This window comes from Zalophus californianus, chromosome 15 (assembly GCF_009762305.2).
Source record: "Zalophus californianus isolate mZalCal1 chromosome 15, mZalCal1.pri.v2, whole genome shotgun sequence".
Classification (NCBI taxonomy): Eukaryota; Metazoa; Chordata; class Mammalia; order Carnivora; family Otariidae; genus Zalophus; species Zalophus californianus.
Window position 1 is genome coordinate 43,054,432 of NC_045609.1, and position 16,847 is coordinate 43,071,278.

The following is a 16,847-nucleotide window of genomic DNA, read 5'->3' on the forward strand; positions in this document are numbered from 1 at the left end:
CATCACTAAGGTCACACGGCTGACACAAGGCACAGCCAGGGTCAGGAGGAGGAAGGGAAGCACTGGCCAGTGGTTAGAGCAGAGACTACAGAAAGACTGCCTGGCTTCAGATTCCATCTCCCCCAGATACTCTGTGCACTTGGACAATTTGCTGAAATTGTCTGGGCCTCAGATATAAAACAGGGACCCCGCAGATATGAAACAGGACTAACAGGGACATGTAGTTGTGAAAATTACTGGAATTAAAAGTGCTTAGAAGAGCACATGTCCCATAGGAAGAACCATATACAGTTGAACCTTAAATAATGCAGGAGTTAGGGGTGCTGAATCCCATGCAGCTGAAAATCCATGTAGAACTTTTGACTTCCCCAAATCCTAACTACTAATAGCCTACTGTTGACCAGAAGCCTTACCAATTACGGTTGATTAACACGTTTTATATGTTCTAGGTATTATATACTGAATTCTTAAAGTAAGCTAAAGAAAATCATAAGAGAAAATACATTAACAATGCTATATTTATTGAAAAAAAATCCATACATAAGTGGACTTGTGCAGTTCAATTCCATGTTGATCAAGGGTCAACTGTGTTAGCTTTTATTATGATATAATCATTGCTGTTCTGCTGCTAGAGGTTTCTGATACACTTCCCCTGAAACAGAGCTATCTCTATGGAGGACAAAACGGTTTTACTCTCTTATACCTAAAATCCTAACTCTATACCTCAAATCCTATTTGCCACATATGCAGAAACATGTCTATCAGAGGAAATAGGGTGTTATGACACGTTGTCATGATGATGGCCTTGATGACCATCTTTGCAACCATCAGCTCATACTGAGAGGGGACAAGAAGGGTCCAGGTGAATGTCTCCTAAGGATTTAGTTTAGGTTGATTCCCATCCTCACTGCTGCTCTTCTCATTTCTATCTCCCAAGCCCACCTGCCCCCAGGAGTCCCTCTGCACCAGGAGCTGGCCGCATTAGTCCCATTTCCTCCCTGCTTCTCTAGGTGGACCCTGAAGGGTGTGCACATCCTTTTCCGGACAACCTTGAGTCCACTTAGCCCTCTTTCTCAAAGATAAGCTAGGCCCTGATGTCCACCAAGCTCCCCAGGCCATTCCTGCTGCCGCCCACTTACCCCCACATGCTGCCTTCTACCCTGACTTGTATTATCTTAGCAGCCAGCTCTGTGCCTGACTAAACAAGCACTCAGACAATACAGTTGTGCTGACTTTCCATCATGTCAGATCTCCGATTTCCCATGACACAAAGACGGAAGACATGGATGATCCCACTCCTCCTGGAAGACAGGGTTGGAGAGCCTACTTATTCAGCCTGCTATTCACCCCTAAGATGAACAAGTTTCCCTGCAGTGACCTATAGATGTAAAATAGCTATTCTTCCCATGGGCTTTGCAGATAGGAAGGCAAAAAATACAGAGCACAGCCCACTCTGGCCTGCTCCCCTCGTGATGGGGGCCTACAAATGCAGACAAATGACACCTGTCTCAACCCTGTGAGTAATCCTGAGTGAGTCCTGTCTCTCCGCTCTCAGCCCAGTCTTATCCAAATTAAAGCCTGAGAGAGCAAGAAGCTGTCCACTGCAGCAACACCAGGCCTACCAACCAGCAGCCAGGAGAAATTTACCTCTTCCATATCCACAGTGTCTAGGGGGTATAAATGTAATAACATCTCTAACCCAGCTCACAGATTGACTTGCAAATGTGCCTTGTCACGGCTCTGCACATTCCCCCTGGAATCCAGAGCTATTTCTTTGAGCTCTTGCTGAGTGTTTGCTCAGATATTGGTTTTATTCCCTGGATTCCCAGTCAGACCCAGGCAGCTGTGCTACAGTGTTTCCGCCTCAACAGGGAGGCAAACCAGGTTCATGGCCACAGGCGTTAATCATGCCCATAACCTGATCCCCAGGTTACAATCCCACGCATGAATGAGATGCACCCAATCCAGCCTGATGGTCTACCTCTGGTTCCCTCTGCAAGAGCCTGCGTGGCTGGGGTGGGGTAGAAGTGGATTTTCTCCCACTCAGCTTGACGGAAGTCAATCTGCTTCTCAGAAAAGGTTTGAGTAGTAAAGCACATGTAGGAGCACCTCCAGATGGTGTCTTTCCCAGCCCCAAATCCAGGAGAAGCACTCTCTGCCAGGAATCCCCATCCAATATCTTTAATAATATTTCCAGATAGGTGGACCCGTACCATCAGACTCAGGAAGCCCACTCTGGCCATGGCGAAGAGACAACGGAACTTCTTCTAATGCCCCACTTTCTCCAATCATATGCAAAATAACCACAAAGCAATACAAGTAAACAGAAATGAAAGCAATGACCACAAAATTTTATCTAGAAACAGTGATCAAAAAAAGCAGGAAAAATGTTGAAGGAAGCCCAATACCTGAAATGGATTTCCCACCAAAAATCAAAATAAAAAAAAAAAGTCATATATATTTATGTATTATTAGGTAACTAAGAACTAAGAAATGTATCCTAACCATAAAACTAGAAGAATAAAAATTAGAAGCAATTAAGAGAGTTAGGGCTATGGAAAATCAGGTTGGACTAGTACTGCAACTCAAATTATGAGAGAAAAAAGAAAATAGTATTACAAACATTAAGAGGAATACTTGAATTCTTGACTAATTCAATTAACATATAGGTCAACTGGAATAGAGTCCATATTGAAAGATATAATTGAAGAAAATGGCTAAGAAATTTAAAAGAATAAATATTGAAAATTAAAGTGATTTACTGAGTTCTAAAAAAATTATGATGCAGAAGTCAGCACCAAAATATATTCTAGAATTATTGGGTCTTTCTCCATTAAGAACAAATGAATGAGCCAAGATTACAATACCGAGCCAAATTTTCATTTATGTGTGACAATGATGGAGATAGTCTTGACATGAAAAATTTCATAACAGACAGGCTATTAGTTACCATAGTAACTAATACTCACTGAATATCCCTATCTGCCCCAAACTGTGCCAGTCATTACTCCATGATCCATCCCGTACTAACCCATTTGATCTTCACACTCTAGGAGGCAGATACTACTATTATATTCACCACCACCCTCAATTTACAAAGGAGGAAACTGAGGCCCAGAGAGATTAATCTCCACAAAGGGATACAGCAAGTTAGTGATAGAGCCAGGATTGGAACCCAGTCGTCAGACTCAACTCCCAAACTCTGAACCACTGTCCAATGATGAATCTAAAGACGGACGAAAGCTTTGCGCAGTGGCAGTATCGTAGCCAATGAGGTTTATCCGAGGCGCGATTATTGCTAATTAAAGACGGACGAAGTCTACCACCACAGTGATTGTTATAGGTTCAGCAGACAATCAGGCTCAAGAGACCTAAAAGGCTTTCACCTAATGCTAAACTGACTTAAGTTTATTAAACGACGCAGGACAAGAAATGCAGCAGATACTCCTCTTCAACTCCTAGGAAAGACCAGCAGCCACCTTAACACCTCACTTACATGACACAGGTACCATTGCCCTGGACAATGGCCAAAGGTGCGTGGGAGGCACCTTGACACAGAAGCTGCAGCCTCAGTTTCTCACCAGTCTTTCTGGTCACAGAGGCCTGGGCCCTGCATGCCAGCTCACGGGTCCCCTAGGCCAGACACAGTCCCTCACAGCGGACATGGCAGCTACAACAGTCTACATGTATCCTGTATAGTATTTTAAGAGAATCAAACTGGGAAAAGACAAGCTCAGAGGTCATTCTCCCAGGCAGGCACAGACTGGACTCCAGGCCAGAGAGGAGCTCTTTACTTACAGCTATGTACTTTGCTGTAAGGAAATTTGGAGCTTCTTGCAGAACACATTTCTGTTTCACATTCTCACAGCATACGAATCTGTTACTTGCTTCAAATGTAAAAGCAAATCCCAAGGAGAAGGAACGGGAAGAAGAGTCAGGTGTCCATTCTAACAACACAGACCAAATCCTTTCTCTAGGTAGCATTCCTTCTAATGGCACCATGGAAGGTTTTGTTGTTTTTGTTTTTGTTTTTTGGGTAGAGGGGAGGAGATTGTTTTATTCTGTAGCCACCTGGAGAAAGATCAGCACCTGAAAGGGCTGAGGCTCTTGAGTCATTAGGCCAGCATGAGAACAAAGCAGGCTGTGATTGGAAGCCAGCAGGCCAAGTCCTGGGACTCGCCAGGAGACTAGCTCTGATTTGAGGACGCAAAACACCTACAAAAAATATATATTTCAGACACTACAAAGGCCTCCCTGAAAACTCAAGAGAAGTGACAAGACATGTTCTTAGAAAGTCAACAAGAGCTAATCAAAGGCTGACGGGCTTCTAAAAGGATCACTGTGTGTTTATTTCAAAGGTGGTCTTTGAAAGTGTTTCAGAAGTCAAGGACACTTCCAGGGAGACGCAACACAAAGTTACCTGGAGTAAAAAAGGACAGAAACAAAAAGGCCTCTTCTGCCTTGCCAGAGAGAACCAGGAAGGCGCAGCAGGAGATGTGCTTAGGGCAGAACCCACTGCCACTGGCCTGTAAGCTTCTAGGTCCAGGCCAACCCCTCTCCAAGGGGCAATCCTAGACCAAGCACTAGTATATGGACTTTCAGCCTAAATGTTTCCACAAGGATGGCTGAATGGTGAATCGACATCATGCACTCACTCAGAACCCTCTTGGGTCAAGCAAAGATACATGCTATGATGTCATCCTTTATAGCTGAAGTCAGCAAACTGGCCCATGGGCCAAGTTCAGCCCTTCACCTCTTTCAGTAAAGAATTTCTGAAATACAGCCAAGGCTGGCCTCATGAGCAAGCAGCCTGTGCAGTCACTGAGGGCCCCCACACTTAGAAGGGCCCCATATTTGTTTTAACATGCTGCTGTTGACTTTTTGAAATTCTTAATTTTTTTAAAAGATTTTATTTATTTATTTGACAGAGAGAGATACAGCAAGAGAGGGAACACAAGCAGGGGGAGTGGGAGAGGGAGAAGCAGGCTTCCTGCCGAGCAGGGAGCCCGATGCGGGTCTCTATCCCAGGACCCTGGGATCATGACCTGAGCTGAAGAAATTCTTAATTTTTAAACAAGGAGCCCCAAGTTTTCACTGTGCACTGGGACCTACATACAATGTAGTGGGTCCTAAACATAGCTATGTTTATGAATAGTCTATGGCTGCTTTTGTACTCCAGTGGCAGAGCTGAATAGTTGCAACAGCCAAAAATATTTATCATCTGGCCCTTTGCAGAAAGTTTGCTGTTCCTGCTTTATATACTACATTGTGGTGCACACATTATAGAGAATACAGGTAGGAGCATGGTTGTGCTGTGCTATAATGGACAGACTGCAGGCTTGGATTAAGAAGATCCCAGAGGTAGGGCACCTGGGTGGCTCAGTCATTAAGCACCTGCCTTCGGCTCAGGTCATGATGCCGGGGTCCTGGGATGGAGCCCCGCATCAGGCTCCCTGCTCAGCAGGAAGCCTGCTTCTCCTCTCCCACTCCCCCTGCTGTGTTCCTGCTCTCACTATGTCTGTCAAATAAAATCTTTGGGGGGACGGGGGGAAGATCCAGCGGTATATGCTGAACTCTAGGAAACAAACCGAGGGTTGGGGAGGGGAGGGGAGGGGAGTGAGGGGTTGGGGTAATGGGCATCAAGGAGGGCACCTGATGTAATGAGCCCTAGGTGTTTATATGCAACTGATGAATCACTAAATTCTACCTCTGAAACTTAAAAAAAAAAAAAAAAAAAAGAAAGAAAAAGAAAAGAGACCCAGAGGTAAGCAGCCTGGCTCTGCCTTTGGTAGCTCATTGTTTCTACTTTACCTCACTTCTCACCCTGAACTTCCTCACCATTATTTAAAATTTGTATCCTGGATTACTAACTACAGTTAACATTTTCTTCACAATTCTTAAGTTTTGTCTAAGAAACCTTACACTTTTACAAAGGTAAAAGAGGATATAATAAAAATTTATGAACTTGTCACTAAGTATAAAAAATTAAGAAAACCCACCTGATGGCTGGTCATTTGGCACATCTTTGGAGAACCTATAGATTCCCTTTGTCTTGGAACATCCTCTAGGGAGACAGGGGACTAATTTATTGGCTGACTCCCTGCCATCTTCTGTCGAATGTTCTTATTAAAGCTACCCCCAGGGGTCATTAACTTTCTCACTTGCAAATCGTGTCCCTCGCCCCCCTGAGCATCACCTCTGTAGCAGGTCAGGTTGAACCTGACACTGGAGCTGCTATGGCAGCAAGGGAAGAATGCTGCCGCCCAGGCTTTGCCTCCCCAGGCAGAGCCCAATGGGAGCCTCGGGAAACAAGGTGCTAAAGACCACTCACAATATGAAGTCTTCCAGTCCATGAAAACATGTTTTCTGTTTGTGTTTCCTTTAATTTTATTATTTTTTGTAGTTCTCAGCATTATTTTGCAGTTTTCAGGATAGAAGTCTTACCTCTTTGGCTAAGTGTATTCCTCTTTTAACCTTGTGATGCTACTGTAAGTGGGATTATTCTCTTAATTTCCTTTTTGGGTGGTTCATTACTCGTGTATAGAAACACAACTGATGTTTATATGTTGATCTTGTACCCTGCAATTTTACTGAAGTGACAAATACTTTAGGCTTTGCAGGCTATATGCAAGACAATCAGTGTGATAAACCACACTAACAGAAAGAAGGCTAAAAAACAATGAGCTTCCCAATATGGAAGAAAACACTTGACAAAACTCAACACCCTACCATGATAAATGACACTCAACAAAATAGGTACAGTAGTAATACATCTCAACATAAAAAAGGCTATGTAAGACAACCCCACAGCTAACATCATACTCAATGGTAAAAAACTGAAAGCTTTTGGATAGAAGATCCAATATAAGATTTGAAAGATGGGCTATAAGGCAAGAATGCCCATTCTTTTTTTAATTTTTATTATTATGTTATGTTAGTCATTATACAGGATGAATGCCCACTCTTGCCACTTCTATTCAACATAATACTGGAAGTCCTAGCCAGAGCAATTAGGCAAGAAAAATAAATAAAAGGAATCCAAATCAGAAAGGAAGAAGTAAAACGATTAACAGATGATATAATCTTATATAGAGAAACGCTAATTGACTTTTAATCAATAAAACCATGAAGAGGTAACATCTGAAATTTTGACAGGTGGAACTTCAAAGACTCACTGTATATTTCATCTTCCAAATTAAAAAAGAAAAATGTTCTGTAGTTCCCTTTAGTGACATCTTGATGTTCTTTCTCTGCTTAAAATATTAAATGTTTCTTGTAGTCCTAGTGGAAAAACCGCCTGCAATTTTAATACAAAGTGCCTGCAATTAGATCTGCAATATCAACATGGGTTTGAGATCCAAGTGACCACAGAGTATTTCAGGAACACAGACAACAACACATTTTCCCAGGATGGATGTGCTGGTGCATGCCCTCCCCACACCCACCACAACTGTACGCTGTGCATATAGTGCCTAGAAGCCAGAAAAGTAGGAGTAGGGCTTGTGCCAAATTGAAGCAAGATAACCAAAATTTACTGGGGCTTCTGAAAGCAGAAATTGGGTGTAGGTGGAAACGCTGGAAGAAAAAGTAACTATTACCAAAGAGTAAAGTTCTAAGGTGGCTTTGGTATATGCCTGAAGCAGCTCAGTTTGTTAGAAGGAGGGATCCCCAGGGTTTCCACCCAAGACAGCCAGCCCATTTCCCTTAATCTCAAGGGGTCTTTAATTTTGATTATTATTCAGAAATTAAGTTTGTATTATAGCAGGGAAAAGTTTCCTCCTAAGTGCTAATTCCACCTGAAACCCATCAACATTTCCCTCACCCACCCATGATATTTAGAACTCAGGAATGAAACAGTGTAAGGCAGGAGTCAGCGAACATTTTCTGTAAAGGACCAGATAGTAAATATCCTAGGCTTTGCAGGCTATAAAGGTCTCGGGTGAAATCACTCACTTCTGTCCTCATAGCATGAAAATAGCCATAGCCAATATGTAAATGAATGAGGATGGTTATGGTCCAGTAAAACAAAACTTTACTTTAAAAAACAGGCAGCTGCCAAGATGTGGCCCACGGGGCATAGTCTGTGGACCCTTAATATAAGGCAAGTGAGCAGCTTCACAAATCTTAATGCTGCGTTCTTGGAAGGCCTGACTACCCTAGCTTTAATTGTGAATGTTGCAAAATTTCTCATCCAAAAGATGTGCTACCTTATGGACCCTGCCCCATTTGGTCCCGAGTCCCCTCCTCTTCTTTTCCTATACAAATTCTTTGTGCTATCAATCTGAACTCACCAAGCAAGAGAGTGCTGAACCCAGGCTAATAGCTATCCCATTTCTGACAGTGGGTAGTCAAGCCTGCTCTGGCCCAGCAGCCACCTCTCCCATTTCCAGCAATGACTAATAACAGGAGGGAGCCTTTGCACAAAGAGAGCTGGCTCAGCAAGCTCAGGAGAAAATGATTTTATCTTTCAGTAGAAAAAAAAAAGGTTAAAAATGCCAATGTTGTGTTTGCACTATAATTATTCTATTAATCCTGACCTTGAAAACTGAAAATCAACTACCATATAATCATAGCATAATTGTCTGTTAATATCTGTCCTTGGGAAACTAGAACACTGGAATCAGTTCTCAGAGCTGGAATTCACACGGTAATTAATCTTAAATTCATGGAACAACTCAGACATGGCAAAATATACGTGCCTTTAGTCAACTCTGGATGAAGATATTGTGCATTATTAAAGTGTCTGATGTACTTGGGCCACAGAAGCTTTACAGTGGAGGAAAGTAAATATGTACTTTTTCGATGGGTTTATAACAGGCAACATTTCCAGACAGCTAGAAAGCTGGTAAGGCAGAATTTCGATAGAAGCCCTGTTTTGTCTACTCTGGACACCAAATTAACTAATCTAATAAGTATCTAGGAGCCAATCAGATAATTAGTTATCTGTAACAATACTGAAAGGCTTTGCAGAGACGAAGTATCAGTTACCCGAGACATGACTTACATACACAGCTGACTTGAGCAGAATGGCTTACAAGAGCCAGTCAGTGATATCTTGTTCCAGGAGCTCAGGGTGTTTAAAGGAGGACCTTAAAAGGGGAGGAGGAGGAAAGTGAAGGTACAGAGAAAAGGGACGTGCCCAGCCAGCAAAGTGGCACAGCAAGGGATAGGGAGCTTGACAGAGTCCAAACAAAGACACTAGAATACAAAAAGAGGAGTCTGTGGCTTGTAGATCAGCGTTTCTCTGATGTTTCTGTATGTATAAATCACCTAGGGGGCTTAGCCATGTACAGATTCTGATTCTGTAGGCCTGGGGTAGAGGCCAAGATACTGTGTTTCTCATAAGCACCTGGGGAGACACCTTGTACACCTGAGTGGCAAGGATGGAAGTCTTCAGTAGTTCTAGGTGGAAAGGGATGGGCAGAGGTTAGAAGCCAGCCCTGAGAGATCACCCCATACAAACTTCTCATTACATGGATGAGGAAATGGAAGCCAGGAAGGTTAAGTGATTTGCCCAGGGTTATGGTAATGATAAAGCCTTTTGACTTCCATTTCAGTGCATTTTACCTCTCTATAAAATCTCTATGAAGGGTTCCCAAAGACCAGCAAGAGTTGGAGGGTTTTTCTTTTTAAGTTTCTCACAGAATTACTGTGAAAAGATACTTCCAAATCAGGATCTTTTTTTTTTTTATAATGACAATTTCATAGTAATCCTATAACCAGTTCATTCCCTCCCTCTACCGCCCCCCCACCGCCATTAAATCCAGGACTGTGCTAGGAAGCAAAGAGATCTTCACAACTTCCCCTACTTTGAATAATTTTTATACACAAAGATTCTTTGATTTCAAATAATCTAAAAAGCCATGATCTGAAGAACTGGGTCATTTGAAAATAAGGGGGAAAAAACAAGCAAAATTCATGGACTTTCCTGGAAGAAAAAAAAAAAAAAGGAATTTCCTGGTGAAGGAAACTATAAAATTATTTACTTTCTCACCATGTTATCTAGGAAAATTTCCAAGTCAGCAGTTGTAATCATAGTCTCACAGCTAGTCTAGCCAAACCAATTTCTGAGTCTCCTTCCAACTTTCATTCCAAGTTGCATCTCCCTACAAACCTTTAAGTCTGAAATGTTATAACATCTTAAACATGACCTCCGAGAAAGGGGAATGCTACATTTCTGAGCCTGCTTTGTTCTACTTTTCCCTGGTGCACAGGAAGAGGGGTGACTGGTCTGTTCAGAAACTCCTCAGGCAACCAAAAGGCCAAGAATCCAAGCCCAGCTAACGCTCACATTCAGTTTACAAAGTGCTATGCCTCTCTGGCCAAACAGAACTCTACCTGGAGGATTGAAGAGAAATGAATGCTTCATCCCGAGTCTCAACATTCTGCCTGTCTGACCAAATCAGCCAGGGAGACCTTCCACCACAAAGCCTCACAAAATTCATAAGGGTACTGAACATTCCCTGATGTCCCCTCTGGGGTTTTGCACTCAAATATATCCCTGGCAGCCAGTTCTGGAACATTTGGATGTTCTATGATGGGGGCTCTATTGCTGTGCCCTCTCCGAATGGGCAGACCAGGGAATTTGTAGCCATACATTTAAACAGCTTATTTAGCTGTGCATGTTCCACATTAATTGATCCTGCCTTCAATTCGATTTGTGCTTAATTTTCTCCTTACACAGATAATACAGATAAAATTTGATGGGCTGTGCTGGCCCTGGGCTGGATGACACAAAGCCTTGATGCATTGATGCAGATACGTGCAGAGGAAAGGGATGCCACAGATCATAGCTGATGGGGCTCATGTGTTCCAGAGCAGGGTTCCTAGTCTGGCCTGGTCTATCATTCATGCCTCTTCCTTTCCACTTCTCCTAATTTTGTCAATGGGACACAGTAGAACCTACCAAGCAAAGGATAACCCTCTAATAACTTGCTTAATGATTCCTGATGGGGGGCACAGGGTAACTATTTTCTATTACTTTCTCTTTACATTCCCTGACCCTCAACAAATGGTTGAAGACACCATCAGGACATTTCACCAACCCTGGGATTTGGCTCTCTGCGCGCACTGTAAGCATTCTTAGAAGAGCTAGCCAGTACGAGTATTTTCCATCAAGAGGACTTGCCTGAAACAGAAGTTTGTACTTAACAGAAAACACTTTTCTCCTTCATGCCATGTTCTGGTTCTACAAAGTTTTAGAGTTTCTATTCTAGCTGTTCTGCATTTGGCCCGCCAGTCCATATCTGTCAGCCACATCTATTCACCAGACAGGTGCAGAGTGACTCTCCAAGAGAACATTTCAGCCAGGACACTGTCAGTGTTCTAATCACCAATGGCAATGCCAGGCACCAAGGAATGTAAATCATCATCAGCGGAGAGTCCTGGCTCTGGGCATCCAGCTTGGACTTATAAGCTGCTATGGGTAGCCTTTATGAATACTGAGTAATTATGACTTGGGGACAAATGCTGAAATTTATTAACAGTAAGCTTTGGCCTGATACCAAGGTCACATTGCATTAGAGAAAGCTCGGGCATGCCATTCAGCCTGAGCTACAAACACCTCCTTGCTGCCACTCACGGATCTTGGAGGCCGATTAGCTCTGCTTGCATCTGTTAGCACAGAGAACTCAAGGATGACACAACTGTCTATGCGGCAGTGTCCTGGTGAACCCGGAAGGTCAGTGTGAAAGAAGGGAGATCTCTACTGGCATCCCCTTGGGATAAACTGGTTTTTCATCTAATGTTATCAGTGCTAGAGAAGGCAGTGCCTCCAACCGAAAACGTTCCTATCCTCCTTCATCCCCTCGACAAACCCACTCCTTTTCCTGTGTCCTTGGCCTTAGTAAAGGTCACCACCAACCCTCAGTTGTCCAAAGTAGAAACTGGGGGCCGTGCCCAGCACTTTCCTCTTTCCGTAATCCCAGCACCTATTTAGGAATCAAGTTCCACCCATTCAATCTCCACAATGTTACCCGAACATATTCTTTCATAGTCTCATCACAGACCCCTAACTAAGGTGCTCAGCTGGGCTAGTAAAACATCAACTGGGGTCTCCTGTTCTCTAGCCCGTCCTTCCCCCCATTCAGCTCAACCCACCCTCCACACATCATTAGTGTTTATCCTAAAATAAAAACCTGCCCATGGCACTCCTCTCATTTAAAACTTCTAGTGGCTCCCATAACCTATAGGATAAAATTCAGACTCTTTACCATTGTTGCATTGAAGGTTTATGGCCTTCACACCCACCACCCATTTCTTCCAACTTCACTTCCTGCTGTTACTTCCACATCCTCACGCTATGTGAGCCCAGCTACTCTTTCCCAACTGAGTCAAACCCTTTCATACCCTCTTCTGCCTGAAGTACCATTTCTCCCGACTTCTCAGCATGGAAAATTCATACCCATTCTCCAGATTTGCTCAAAGATAACATCTGTAAGACTTTCTCTGATGCCCTTTACTTATCATGACAATGATTTTTCTTGTGTTCTAATTGGTATTTCACATGCTATTATCTAAGGTCACAGTGGATCTTCCTAGTATCTGAATTTCTAGCTCCCAACAGATATTTTTACACACTGATATTTAGGGAAAGAAGGGAGAAAAGGAGTCCATTAGTGTGTTGCTCAGAAAGACCATATAGAAAGCACAAATTCTATCTTGTGTATGGGTGGATATCCCATAATACTAAAAAGTCCAAGCTTTTGGGGGGAAATGGATGTTGTGCAGATATAACCTGTCTTTGGACAGCAAGTGGAACTTCCAACAAACTGGAAAACTGCCCCTTGTGCACTGAAGCCCGGTATTGTATTAGAAAATCACATTTGCTCCTCAAATCCCAGGCTCTCAGCCAACTCCAAGCCCAGATGGATAAAAAGCCACTGGCATGAGACTATCATCCCTGCCTGACATGCCCAGATGCACTCCTGTTGTGCATCTATCTGGGTCAAAGTTAGGCTGCTGGAAGATAATCATAGCAATATAAATATGGCTCCAAAACTTGCAATCAGGCAGAGCTGGGTAGAAGAGGGTAAAGTAGTACAGAGTCTGCGAGGGACAGGAAACAAACTTTTAAGGAAGTCAAAACACATGTTTTTTTCCTTCAATATTTACCCACAAAGTGCTAATCTTCTAAATGCTAAGTATCTTAATACCTTTTATTTTTATGGGAACTGTACTAGAGAGAAATGGGGAAGCCAACAGGGAAGAATGAGTCCTTCTACAGGCCAAGTCTTCTCCCCACAACGAACACCAGCCCAAGCATGCACCCTGCCCCAAATTACCAGGGGACCTTTAGTTAAATCTTGCTTCAATATCCATTTTCATTTTGGAACTAGATCTTTACATTTCCACATATCATAATCCAGAGTATGACACTAGGGGATGGAAAAAAGCACATGCTTTTTACTTCCAGGCATGCTTGGCTCTTTTAAGGACTTCAGTGCAAGACTACCATCGTTAATCTGTGTCAGTGCCCTGATATGAGAAATGGGAAATAAGCCACACAGCATCGTCATTTCATCTGAAGTGACAGAAGTAGGGAGCGGACAACTGAACTGACACACAGTAAGTGTATAATAAATTCCAATGACCCCTCCCCACTCCCTTCCAATGATAGGCTCATATGTTTAATATTTTTTAGTATCTTTATTAAAAAATCTGTACTTTGCTGAAGTGAACAGAAAGCCCTCGTATTTGGCTGAGCCAGTGACATTCAAAGTCTCCACACCTCCTCCTCCTCCTCCTCCTCCTCACACACATAACTGTCACGGGCTATGCAGGCCACATTGCATGTGAGAAGGCAAAAAGAATTTGATTTTCATCCCCCTTAAGTGAGATAAGAGGTGAAGAATGGACAGGATAAATAAGGCCATTCCCCTTGTAGGTCTTGCAAATATTTAGGGCTCATTTTGAAATCACAGAAACAAATCTCTGCTATGTTGAGACTTTTTTTTTTTCCTTACACACTTAATGTGAAATACAGCAGTAAATTGATCATGTTGGTATTCCTAAGTATCTATAGTTGACAGGGGCAACAGGTTGGGGGGAGGGGGGAGGAGAAAGAAAAAGTAACTTCTTTTCAGAAGGAAGTAACCCACGGATAGTACATCAGTTGCTGCTAGGTCAACCCTGAATTGATTTTTGTGTAGCGAATAGTTCTCTTTTCTTGCCTTAATAGTTGAGCAACAATGAGTACTGGCAATTTGCCAAAATTAAATTATAGCCCCATCAGCTACTAATGACACAAGTGTCTCTTGGAGCAAAGAGGACTTGGAAGAAAAGGATATATGCCCAGATCCTTTAAAATGATTTAAGGGATAATAACTTGTCAAGAAAGTAAGGCCTTCTCTTATAATGGCAATTTGAGCACATATAACTATGCTTCTTTTTTCTTGGAGAAGCCCTTCTCATTAAAAAACCAAAGTCCATAAAATTAAAGGAAAACTTGTAATCAGTAGTGGAAACAGAGTTAAGGACGTTCTCATTTTAGAAACTTTTAGGAACTTCTAGAAGGCCTCCTATAGAATGGTCTGGTTTGAAGAAAGGTTGATGGCCAAATCCCTTCTCACTACCCACAAAGTTAGCATAAGAGACCCAAGCAGGACCCCTTAAACATCCCAAGTTGGAGATGTGGGGGAAGGAAGTGAAGTTGGGCCTTGGCACAGCTGACTGACAAAACAGTTTACTCCAGAGCTGCTGGGAAGGGAAGAAAGATCTGGTAAGTCCTGACCAGTCAGCCCAGCACATCCACAGCACCAAATACAGTGTGGGGACCACACTGTCCTCTAAGAGATGGTCATACCTAAACCCCATCCCAGGACCAACTACAGAATTCATGGGTCCCAGAGCAAAAATGAAAACGCAGGGCTCCTTGTTCAAAAGGCATTGAAAAGATAACACACGGCCTTTGGCCAGAAAACTCCCCCATTGCTGTCTGAACTCCTCCCTCCCCACACCCTTCTCTAACCTGGTTATCCCTGAGGCCTTCCCTGAAGCCTTCCCAAGCTGCTGCTGGTACCTCTTCAATTTAGCTCCCTCAGTGAAATGGAAATAGGGACCCTCCTTGCCCCACCCCTCACCTTGCTTCCAAACAGTTCCTCCCACATCCTGTTCAGAGGCCATGCCCTGCTGCTATCCACGTCTCCCTAGTATAGAATCCACTGGTAGTCATACCCTGCACTCACTCGAGAATTTGTCTTTCCACCTCTGGCATCCTCTTAGCCAACCGAACATCCCTGTAGATAACCTACCCCACACGTACCTTGCTGATCAGCAACTTGACCTCCATACCATCCCCCACTCCATCCCAGCATCTCTCCCTCCCCCCAACACACACACACACACACACAATCCCACAGGCATTCCTTAAATGAAACTGAACCACCGCAAAATCTCATTTTCAGGTATTTCATTCTTACCAGTCCTTCTCTCTTCCAGTTAGTTTACTTTAGCACCCCCAGTAAGACAATTATTTATCCTCATCAAGGCCTCCATTGCATTGACTCCCTCATTATTTCATTACCCATAACCCCCCCCCCCGCTGTCTTTACTTTTGGCTGAGTCCAATTTAGACTCCATTGTTCATTGGTATAATTGCTCCCTTGCAGTCTTCATCATCTCCCTTCTCTCCCTGCTGTATACTCATGTGGAGAAACCCCAACTATCTGTCTGCTCTGTGCCAACTTGTTCAGAAAACCAAAAGGGATCCCAAGTGAAAGGTCAAATAAAATGACAACCACACCTTTATTATCCTGGTGCCTTTTTCTTTTTAATTTCAAAGCTAGAAATTCTAAGCACTCAACAAAATAAAGCACACTACTATAAAGGAACAAAAATCAGATGAGGTGATAAATATCTTCCCTAAAATCCTAAATCCATCAATTATTTCTACATGATTTCTCAGAGTAAAGACTGTGGCCTCAGAATTCTGATCCTTACAAGCTCTTACACATGTACAAGGACAAAGAAGCAATCTCAGCTGGTCCACGTAGGCTCACCATGTGTATCATCCCCCAAATCAACACATTCCACGTCACCAAAAGAGGAATCAAAACCAGAAAATTAAAAGTGAGGAAGTCCTCTCAAAGAATAAGAGTAGCGAAACAAGTTGTCCAAATAAGTGCAAATATGGTTATAAAACTTAGTGTAAGTATTGAAAATAAATCCCCTTGTGAGGATTAAAGGTAAAATGCTCCAACCAGTGTCTGGCATATAGTTGACTATGATCATTACAAAGAAATTGATTTGTTACCAATCTCAATCTAAAGTACCAAACTCTATGAAAAAAATTCAAGGAAATTGACAGAAAAGGATGAATTGGAAGATGTAGAGAGAAAGGAAATAAAATCATATTAAGTTATCATCCTATGACAGGTTAAGTCCGAAAATACCAATGTTCTTGAAGCTAATAGTTAGAAGCAAGATGTGGGAGTATGTGTGCACACACGTGTGTATGTTGTTTCATGTAATGTTGTGATCCTCATTCTAGGAGCGTACACCCTATTTACCCAGCAAAGCATTTCGCTTTGTAAATCCAGAGGGCCACCATGGAATGATGCAATGCAGTGGCCGTGTACACAGCCTGACTGTTCGCTGAGTGTGGGTCTTCCTTTGTCACCCCACAGAAGAGATGGCCAAAAAGAGAGCAAACCCCCTTAAAATGGGAACCACTGCCCAGGCCCGTAGGGCTCAAGGCCATCTTGTCTCTTGTACAGAAGGTGGTCAGCCTCAACCCACATAGCCGGAGAACAAGCCCTTCTCTAGCATGAAGCCATAGCTCAGAACCAGTCCTAAAAGGAGCTTCAAGATTCCCACTTCCTGAGCCCAAGACTTCCCACAGCAGAGTA

At 43.0% G+C, this 16,847-nt stretch overlaps 1 pseudogene; it reads left to right on the forward strand.

The window, feature by feature from the left end:
- Window positions 1-3,241: 3,241 nt before the first annotated feature.
- On the forward strand, window positions 3,242-3,339 carry LOC113924021 (annotated as a pseudogene).
- Window positions 3,340-16,847: the final 13,508 nt, after the last annotated feature.